We start from the raw sequence: 9,171 nt of genomic DNA, 5'->3' as shown, positions 1-9,171 counted from the left end.
GATACTGGCTTCTCAAACGCACACTTGATCGAATCCATCTCGGGCATCCACAAAGTGGTATGAACCAGCATATACTGTCTCAGTCGGCGAGCAGCCTATGCCAAAGTACAACAAGTTTTCTCGAGCAGTGAGTGTATTGTTTCACAGTCGATAAACTCTTTGCTAAGGTAAATTGCATGCTCTTTTCGACCAGACTCGTCATGCTGCCCCGGTACACACCTCATAGACCCCTCAAGGGCTGTCAAGTATAGGGTTTACGGTCTCTCTCCATAGGGAGGCAACAGAATCGGAGGCTCCTGCAACTTATTCTTTTATTTCCCAATGCCCCTGGGCAATCATTATCCACCTGACCGTTTGATCTCTCTTTTTATTTTCGGTTCAGGCATTTCTTGCATTGCTTTTTCTCTTTTTTTTCTTATATCTCTTTTTTTTTAGCAGGATCAACCTCGATTCCTCTTTCGCTCACAATAAGCCTCGGTAACTTACCGGATTGTACTCCGAAAGTGCACTTATTCTGATTCAACCTCAGTTTGAACTGTCTCAACTAACCAAACAGCTTGGCCAGATCTACCAGATGCCCCTCTTCTGCTTGGGACTTTGCTATCATGTCATCAACATAGCATTCGATTTCATGATGAATCATATCATGAAACAAAGTCACTCTGATACGTGGCACTGGCGTTCTGCTTCACTAGAGGACAGTCTTCTCTCCATGGTAGCTTGTGCACAACGACATCGGTATCCGACCCCGGCATATTTTGATAAGACCAGGCGAGGATATCAACGCACTCTTTCAACAGTGCTACCATTCTGCTCTTGACATTTGCCTCTGAAGCGGCCCCAACTTGCACTTTTTGACCTCCTCGGTGCTTGGATTGACAATCTCAACTCGCTCCTCGTGCGGCCGAATCACCTTCTCCTCTTGTTTCAACAACCTGGCTAATTCCTCCGGCAGATCACAATCTTCTTCGCCTTCTTCTTCGGCATGATAGATCGGATTATCGAAGCCATACAAAGGTGTAACCGAATCGTTATCAATGAGATCCGGAGGATTATTTTTTGAAGTCGGAACGAGACAAATCAAAAAGGGGAAGAATGAAAACAAACATTGCCATTTTTATTTATTTTAAAACTGCAAAAATAAATGAAAAACAGGGAACACCGCTTTTAATGTGAAAAACATCCATTTATTAATGATGCAAAATGTTGCACAATGAAACACATGAGGTGACCCTTACAATGAACCATTACGTTTCGGGCAAAACGTATGGCTTCCATGCAAACAGTATTGAAAAACCAGAAATAATACTCTTCACGCAGAGTGACAGTGATGATCTTTTAAGCCTTCCAGTTATGGACTTCCATCCCTGGTACGCACGGTTTTATCCAACCATCAAACTCGCAGTCACTGTCAGCCTCTTCACCCACCGCACAGACGTGACCTGAATCTTCAGCAATTGCACCCACTGTCGCCTGACCATGCGTCGACATGGGATTAGCATTAACATTCGGAGATGGTGCAAAATTGATGGCCTTGGAGTCTACCAAGTCTTGGACAACATGCTTAAAAGCTCTACAACCCTCAATGTTATGCCCTGGTGTACCAGAATGGAATTCACACTTGGCGTTCTCATCATAATTAGGGGGCCTCTGATCTGAACTTACCGGAGCCATCGTCCTTGGGTGAACCAACCCAAGATCCATCAACTTTTTAAACAATAAAGCATATGTCACGGGTGGCCTATCAAATTGACGATCAATCCCCTTTCCTCTCACTTGGTACCCATCTCTCTGTGTTCTCTGTTGGGGTGGCTGACATTGCCGTTGTACCGATTGATTACCAGCAGGAATTGTTACCGCAGTAGTGTGCTGGTAGTAACGATCCCTACCGTGTCCCATTTGGGCATACACAGCACTCGATTCACCCTCATTCTTGCGCTGACCATTCCCAAATGGCTTCTTTACTCCAGATGACGGAGCACTTCCCTGTATTTTCCCCATTCTCAACCAACTTTCAATTCTCTCACCAGCCACCACTATATCTGCAAATCCAGTGACGGGACAACCCACCATTCTTTCAGCAAAAACCCCCTGCAGGGTACCCATGAATAGATCCGACATCTCCCGATACACCAGCGGAGGTTGAACTCTGGCAGCCAACTCCCTCCATCTCTGTGCGTATTCTTTAAACCCTTCATTCGGCTTCTGAGACATACCCTGCAACTGGGTACGGCTAGGAGCCATGTCAGCATTAAAATGGTACTGTTTAAAGAACGCATCTCCGAGATCCTGCCAGCTCTTGATATCCGAAGACTTCAACTTGGTATACCATTCCAAAGATCCTCCAGACGGACTGTCCTGGAAGAAGTACATCCACAGTTTCTGGTCCATTGTATAAGCAGAAGTCTTTCGGACAAAAGCCTGGAGATGAGTTTCCGGGCAAGAACTCCCATTGTATTTGTCAAACTTGGGCACTTTAAACTTTTGCGGGATCACAATCCCCTCAACCAGCCCCATGTTTGTCATATTGATAGCCCTAGGAGTAGCATGGCTTTCCAGAGCCCTGATCTTCTCTTCCAGCACCTGAATTTCCTTGTTTGGTGGTTGGACACCATACTGGCCAAACTGTTCATTTAGCACGGAGAACTGGTCTTCCTCTCTATCTTCCAAGGCTTCTAGGAAATGGGGGAACTGATTATCCTTCACACTATTGCCCATATTACCGGGTCCACCACCCGCAGCGAAACCAAAGCATCCGGCGTTATTAATCACCACATCAGCAGCCTTCCTCCTGGGATCACCACCATCCCTTAAACCACCAAGACCACTGTTGGAGACCCCCTCAAGATTGTTACCACTGTTGGCAGCCGAAGCCCGCTCGAGCTTTTCTACTTTCTCATCCAACGCCTTCTGCCCCAAGGCGAACCCTTGCATAATATTGATCAGCTCGCTCATCTTCTCTTTCAGCTCGAGAATGTCTGTGTTGGATGTATCCATCAGTTTGGGTCTGTTGCGCCTGGTAGGGTATCTGTGCGGACGAGCTACGTGCAGGGGTATGATTCGGCGTGCGCGGGCAATGATTCCTGAGTAAACCCAAACATGTTAGAAACTGACACCTGCAAAACAGAAGACAGGTTATTATGACTCACACATGAATGCAATGTCTATCCATATGAGGAACACTCTTTCCTTTGATTCTGGCTTCATCGAGACGAATAAAAAATTTGACAATAACATTCTGACATCAGGATGTCTCTCAACCTGAATCTCAATCAAGAATGTACCCTGAGCATGGATAGACATGGGTTATATGCAGATGAATGCAAAATATGGATGATGCTGATGCGTGAATGCAATGCACTGTGTCATCCTCCAAGTCATCTGGCCATCCACTGCACTGAGTTACGGCCTCTGAACTGATCACAACCATCTGAAGGAATATGTAACCACAAATCCCACTTAGGGTTCCGAAATAAACGGAACTGAAGGATACATCACCATCATCACTGTCATCACAGAGAAAACACTGAACTGATAGCCACAACAATCTCTGAATCAACCCAGGGAATCCTGAAATAAACGGATCCCCACTGATAAATACCACGGACAGCACTCCGGCGTCTCGGAAATAAATATCCATAAATCCGACTTATAAATAGAACTCTGATCAATAACTGAACCATTAGTCACCATCAAAGTCACCATCAGAACACGCATCTGTAAGAAACCACCCTCCCCTCACAGGTGAATTTTAATCAGGTCATCCTAAGGCGGATAATGGTCTCGACAATCGGGCAAAGATACTCAACGGGTTTGCCCTTTCGGGTGTGCTGTTGTAGCTCTCTTAAAATCGTCTAAACCAAAAATCTAGGAATGCACGGTCACCGAAGTCAACAGCCCTAAAGAGATAACTCAACCAAAGTGGAATACTCCACCCGGAAGAGCTCACTCAGAAGAACCTCGTCCGGCTTATGGTATGTCACGTCACAACAACATGCTGATAAAGCAAGTGAGGAAACGTGAGACCAGACTAATCCTAGGTGTATACTCGGGCCTGGGTTTTAGCCCCACTCAGAACACCCTCCCCAAAACAGAGAAACCACCTGTACAGAAGACAGCACAATGATAATATGATGCATGCAAACATTTATGCAAATATATACAACATAATAATCATAAATGCAATAAATAGAGCAACACAAGCAACCTAGACTATCCTAGAGAACGCTAGGAGAGACTCGCTTAGGGAAGATGGACCAGCAAGAGGTCAACTTCTATGCCAATCCCCAGCAGAGTCGCCAGCTGTCGCATCCGCGAAAAACAACCGGCGAGCTAAAACAAAACAAACAGAGCCGCCACCGTGCGTTATTTATCCCAAACAAGGGAAAGGAAACGCTCGAAGTAAACCTGGAAAAGACATGGTCACGCGACCAAAGAGAGATGGGATCGGGAGTCGGTTATGCGAAGGGAAGGTATTAGCACCCCTACGCATCCGTCGTACTCGATGGGATCCACGCTCAAAAAGAATAGAAGAAAGGTTGCTAAAACTGCTCAAAGAATGCACACACACACACACTGGAACAAGACAGGTGGGATAAAGGGGGAACGGGCTCGCTAGGATATCGCATCCTATGCCTACGTATCTCATCTGGAATGAGAATCAGAGCTACCGTAGTTCGGCTCACGCACGCCAAACAAAACACACACACAGGAAACCGACTGCCAATCACTGGGCTTACGTCAGACTCCACACAAAACGGCAAACATGGAAACCGAATGCCAATCGCTGGACTTACATCAGACTCCGAACCAACAAACACACACAGGAAACCAATTGCCAATCGCTGGACTTACGTCAGACTCCAAGAAGACAAGAGGTTAACCGGACGCTGAGTCGTCAAACGCAACAACAAAGTTTGAACAAACAAGTTAATAGGGAGTCTGGAACTCGAGCCTAATAACTGTCAAGCAAACACACACAAAAAGAAAAAAGGGTGCCCGGAGAGATCTCGTACGATCTCCTGCCTACGTACCTCATCTGGAATGAGGATCAGGGCAACGTAGTTCCCCTTAACAGGGGAGAAACTTTCTCCTAACCAGAGACTGGGAAATGATAACCTAAAAGGGAGACTGACTCGAGCCTAATAGTCATCATGCAATCCACAATGGTCCTAGGTTGAGGTTTCTATCTAACTTGCACAGGCAGCAAGCTATCCTAAACAGCACAGTAAAACAACACAAGCACAATAAACAATCACACACACTATATGCAATCAATTGGGCTCATACAAGGTTAGGCTGTGAAACACAAGCCAACTGGAATCGGGTGTGGTTAGCTCTTAACCCTAACATTGAGAGTTAGGATGAAGCAGATGAAATGGGAAGTGAGGGTAAGACCTCACAGCTTTTATCCCTGGCCTGGGAGAGCTTCAGACAAATGAAAATGGGAGTTCAGAAAGTTGGAACTCTTCTCCACATATGACTGACATAACAAAGATCTTGGGTTAATATCCACAATGCATCAACACAAGGTGTGAGCAAAGTGGATGACACACTGACTAGCAGGAGATGGACTACACATCTCTTTTATCTGCCAATTGTCTTATCAAAGGACTTTTCCTGCTTGGCACAAAAATAAACAAACACAAGCATTGCCTCTTAAGGAGGGCTTCAGACAGGTGCCTGCCCAAGTAACAGGACAGGTCTTCCAGACTGCATGAAGTCAGAGAATTATACCTATGTGGTTAAGCAACCAAGCAAAAGCAAGTTCAAATTGAACTTAAGCAACTTATGTACCTGTTGAAACATCACACAAGTCAGTTCAACTATACAGACAAATAGACAATCATGAATATCAAACAGTCAAACCCAATGAGCAAAGGCATAAGCCAACAAGTCAAACTCAAATGAGTTAACAACCCTACAAAACACACAAGGTTAGTAGTCAAAAGCAAGCATCAAATGCTCAAGTGAGGTAGCATCATGAAATATATAACCTGGATGTTCAACCTGAAATCAAAGCTCAAAGATGAGACAAACCACTAGGTCAAGGCCTAGGGTCAAAGAGGGAGAAAAAATTCAAAACAGAACATGAAAATTGACATGAATCAACTTCAATCAATTAAGAACATCATCCAAAAGGTCTCATCCCAATATCAATCACCAAATTCATTTCATGAACCAAATATGGCAAGGTATGCACATTGTAACCACATTGTGACAACAGAATGAACAAATGCACATTAAATCAAAAATGGTTCAAATAATTTTGGCAAAATTCATGGGTAAACAGAACATACAACATGATCATCACACAAAAAATTAGAGCATTTGGACAAGATTAAGCATGGTAATCAAATTGCATAAGTCAAGGCAAGCATGATTAAGCACATATGTGACACAACTTGGTACACCAACTTAGCACAAGCCTAAAACAGAAATGGTAATTGCTAAAAACCTCAAATCAAAGCCAAAACAACCTTTAGCATGTCTAGAAAGAGTGTGCAAAGTTTCACATCCATAGGATAAACCACAAGCATTTCACAATCACATGAAGATCAAGACACTTCAAAAGCTCAAAAATGACCATCCAGAATGAAAAATCTCAATCAAATTAGAAATCAATCCAAAACTTCCACAAAAAATCATGAGCATTACAACATTCATATCAAGCACCATACAAAAAATCAGAAGATTTGGAGATCATTTGGCATGGCAAATTCATTCATCAAGTTGAACATCACAAGGTGTGACACAAATTGTCACACCTACCTTAGAAAAATCATAAATCAGCAATGGCAATTGGTAAAAATGCAAACTCAACACCAAAATGTCTAGCAAGATGTCTAGTTTCTACATGTAAAATTTCATGAGCATTGGATTAAAATTGAGCATTTCACAAATGGAGAAGCAAGGAAAGGTACAAATAGCATACATGTTCACAAACCCTAGGGCAAAGCAAAATCCAGCCAGGCACAATTTATGGAAAAATAACCAAAACAAACTAGACACAATAAGGAAAACAATGCAAAAATTCCCATATTTTTTGGAACATTATTCAATTATTTGTGAATTTTTAAAGTGAGAGAAAAAAAAATAAAAAAATGATGAAACAAGTATATGAATGAATGGAGGGAAAAACAAATAATGTGAATGGCATTTGAAAATGTGTTGGAAGCCGGATTCGAACCATGTAGGTTTTCAAACAGGAATTGGCGCGCGCCAAGCTTGGCCAATCAGAGCGCGTGCATGAGGGCTTCATGCAGCCAATGGCGCTAAAACCCTAACGTGAACAAAGGCAACGGTTTTTTTGGACGGATCAAAGCGTGGCCTAAAATTCTGAATCATCTTCTTCACAAACACGCGTATGAACAGTGCATCATCATCATCCATCAAGAACAATTTTTCCAGTTTTGGCAATTGAGCATACTAATGTAAAGATCCTTCAACATAGAGCATGAATCAACTAATAACTAAGCCTAAAACATCATAAACAATGAGAATCGAAGCCAACAAGTTTTGCACATGAAACTTTAAATCACCATAACTTGTTCAATAATGCATGGAATTTAGTGGTTCAAAGCTCAGAATCATCACAGCAAAGAGATCTGAAACATTCACACAACAATTTCAAGAAATAAAGAGATCGAATCTGTGACCTCTTGAAGAGCAGCTTTATGAAATCGCATTTTCCTGGCCTTGCAATGCTTCAATCTTCCTCTAGCAAGCTTGTACAAGTGTTTGGAAGAGATCTTGAGGTTCAATTGATCTTGATTCAACAGAATTTTGATTCCACCATTGATGAACTCAAGCTTTGAATATGCTTCAAACTGCACGAATTGCTGTGATTCTAGCTTCAATCTTGCTCACAAATGCTACCAGATGATGAATCAACCAAGGAAAATGCGAAGTGTTTGAAGAAATTTGAAGAAAAAAGTGAGAGAGAATTTTTGAGATTTTGAGAATTCTAGATCTAGAATTGGGAAAAGTGATGAATTCTGTTATGATTTGTGTTATATACCCCCTCCTAATCAAGTCCCTAATCATGCTTAAGCAATGGTAATTGGAATTAGCAATTAGCAGGTGTTTTGGCAAAATTGGGATTTCACCCTTATGCATGAAAATGCATGGTGAACAGTACGAATTTCCATTTAATTTCACTCAAAATGATGTTTTGAAATCATTTGCAATGGCCAAAAGTCCAAATAATTCACCAATTTCAAACTTGAATTTTTCCCTCCAAAAATGCAAGAATTTGCAAATATTTATGTGAATGTAATTCATGCCATGTAATGCAAAATTTGGAAGCTAGAGGTTAAAAGGAGAACAATGCAAGAAGAGCCACTTGATTTGGAGCTTTGGTGAAGAAGTTATGCTCATTTGAAGTTCCATGTACACTTGGTCAAGTTTGATCCATATCTCCTTAACCACACATGAGAAATTGATGATCTTAGACTTTTTGGAAATTGGAGAGAAATATCTACAACCTTCATGTTCAACAAAATTTCATTTGAAGCTTTCTTGATGATGTAAACTTGAGTTGAAAACCTTTCCATTTTTGGCAATTTCCAATTACAGGTCACTTACTATTTTTGGAAAGTTTTGTCCTGACTTTATTTTCTTCAATGTTGATGTTTGAAATGTCAAATGAGACTTGTTTGAACATGAATGAAGTATTTCTAATCACTTCCCACCTCCAAATCCAACAGTTGACTTGGCAGTTGACTTTTGCATTGATAGATGACTTGGTCATGCACAGATGAATTTGAGCCTCAATCTCCTGATGGACTGGCTCCAAAATGAAACCCTAGCTTATACAAGCTCAATAAAATCATATGATGATCCCCATCTCAATGAAAGACCTCATCTCCTTGAAAATCCCTTATTGGTATAATGCAAATGATTAGGGTTGACCAGAGGTCAAAACCCTAATCCCAAGGCACATGATCAGGCACAATGAACCTCTTGGTGATGATAAGACCATGATGATGGTGACGTACCATTGCAATCAAGATAATGATCAATCTCCTTGAGGAACAAAGAAACCCTAATTGGAGCACAAACCCTCAGATGGCTAGTGATCAATTCATGAGACCCTCAAGCTTGAATCTTTTAACCTCTTTATCTTCTGAGCAAGACTTAGGAGGATGACTTGCTTATTTCTCATGGTAT

This window comes from Lathyrus oleraceus, chromosome 1 (genome assembly GCF_024323335.1).
Source record: "Lathyrus oleraceus cultivar Zhongwan6 chromosome 1, CAAS_Psat_ZW6_1.0, whole genome shotgun sequence".
NCBI lineage: Eukaryota > Viridiplantae > Streptophyta > Magnoliopsida > Fabales > Fabaceae > Lathyrus > Lathyrus oleraceus.
This window is presented reverse-complemented; position numbering follows the sequence as displayed.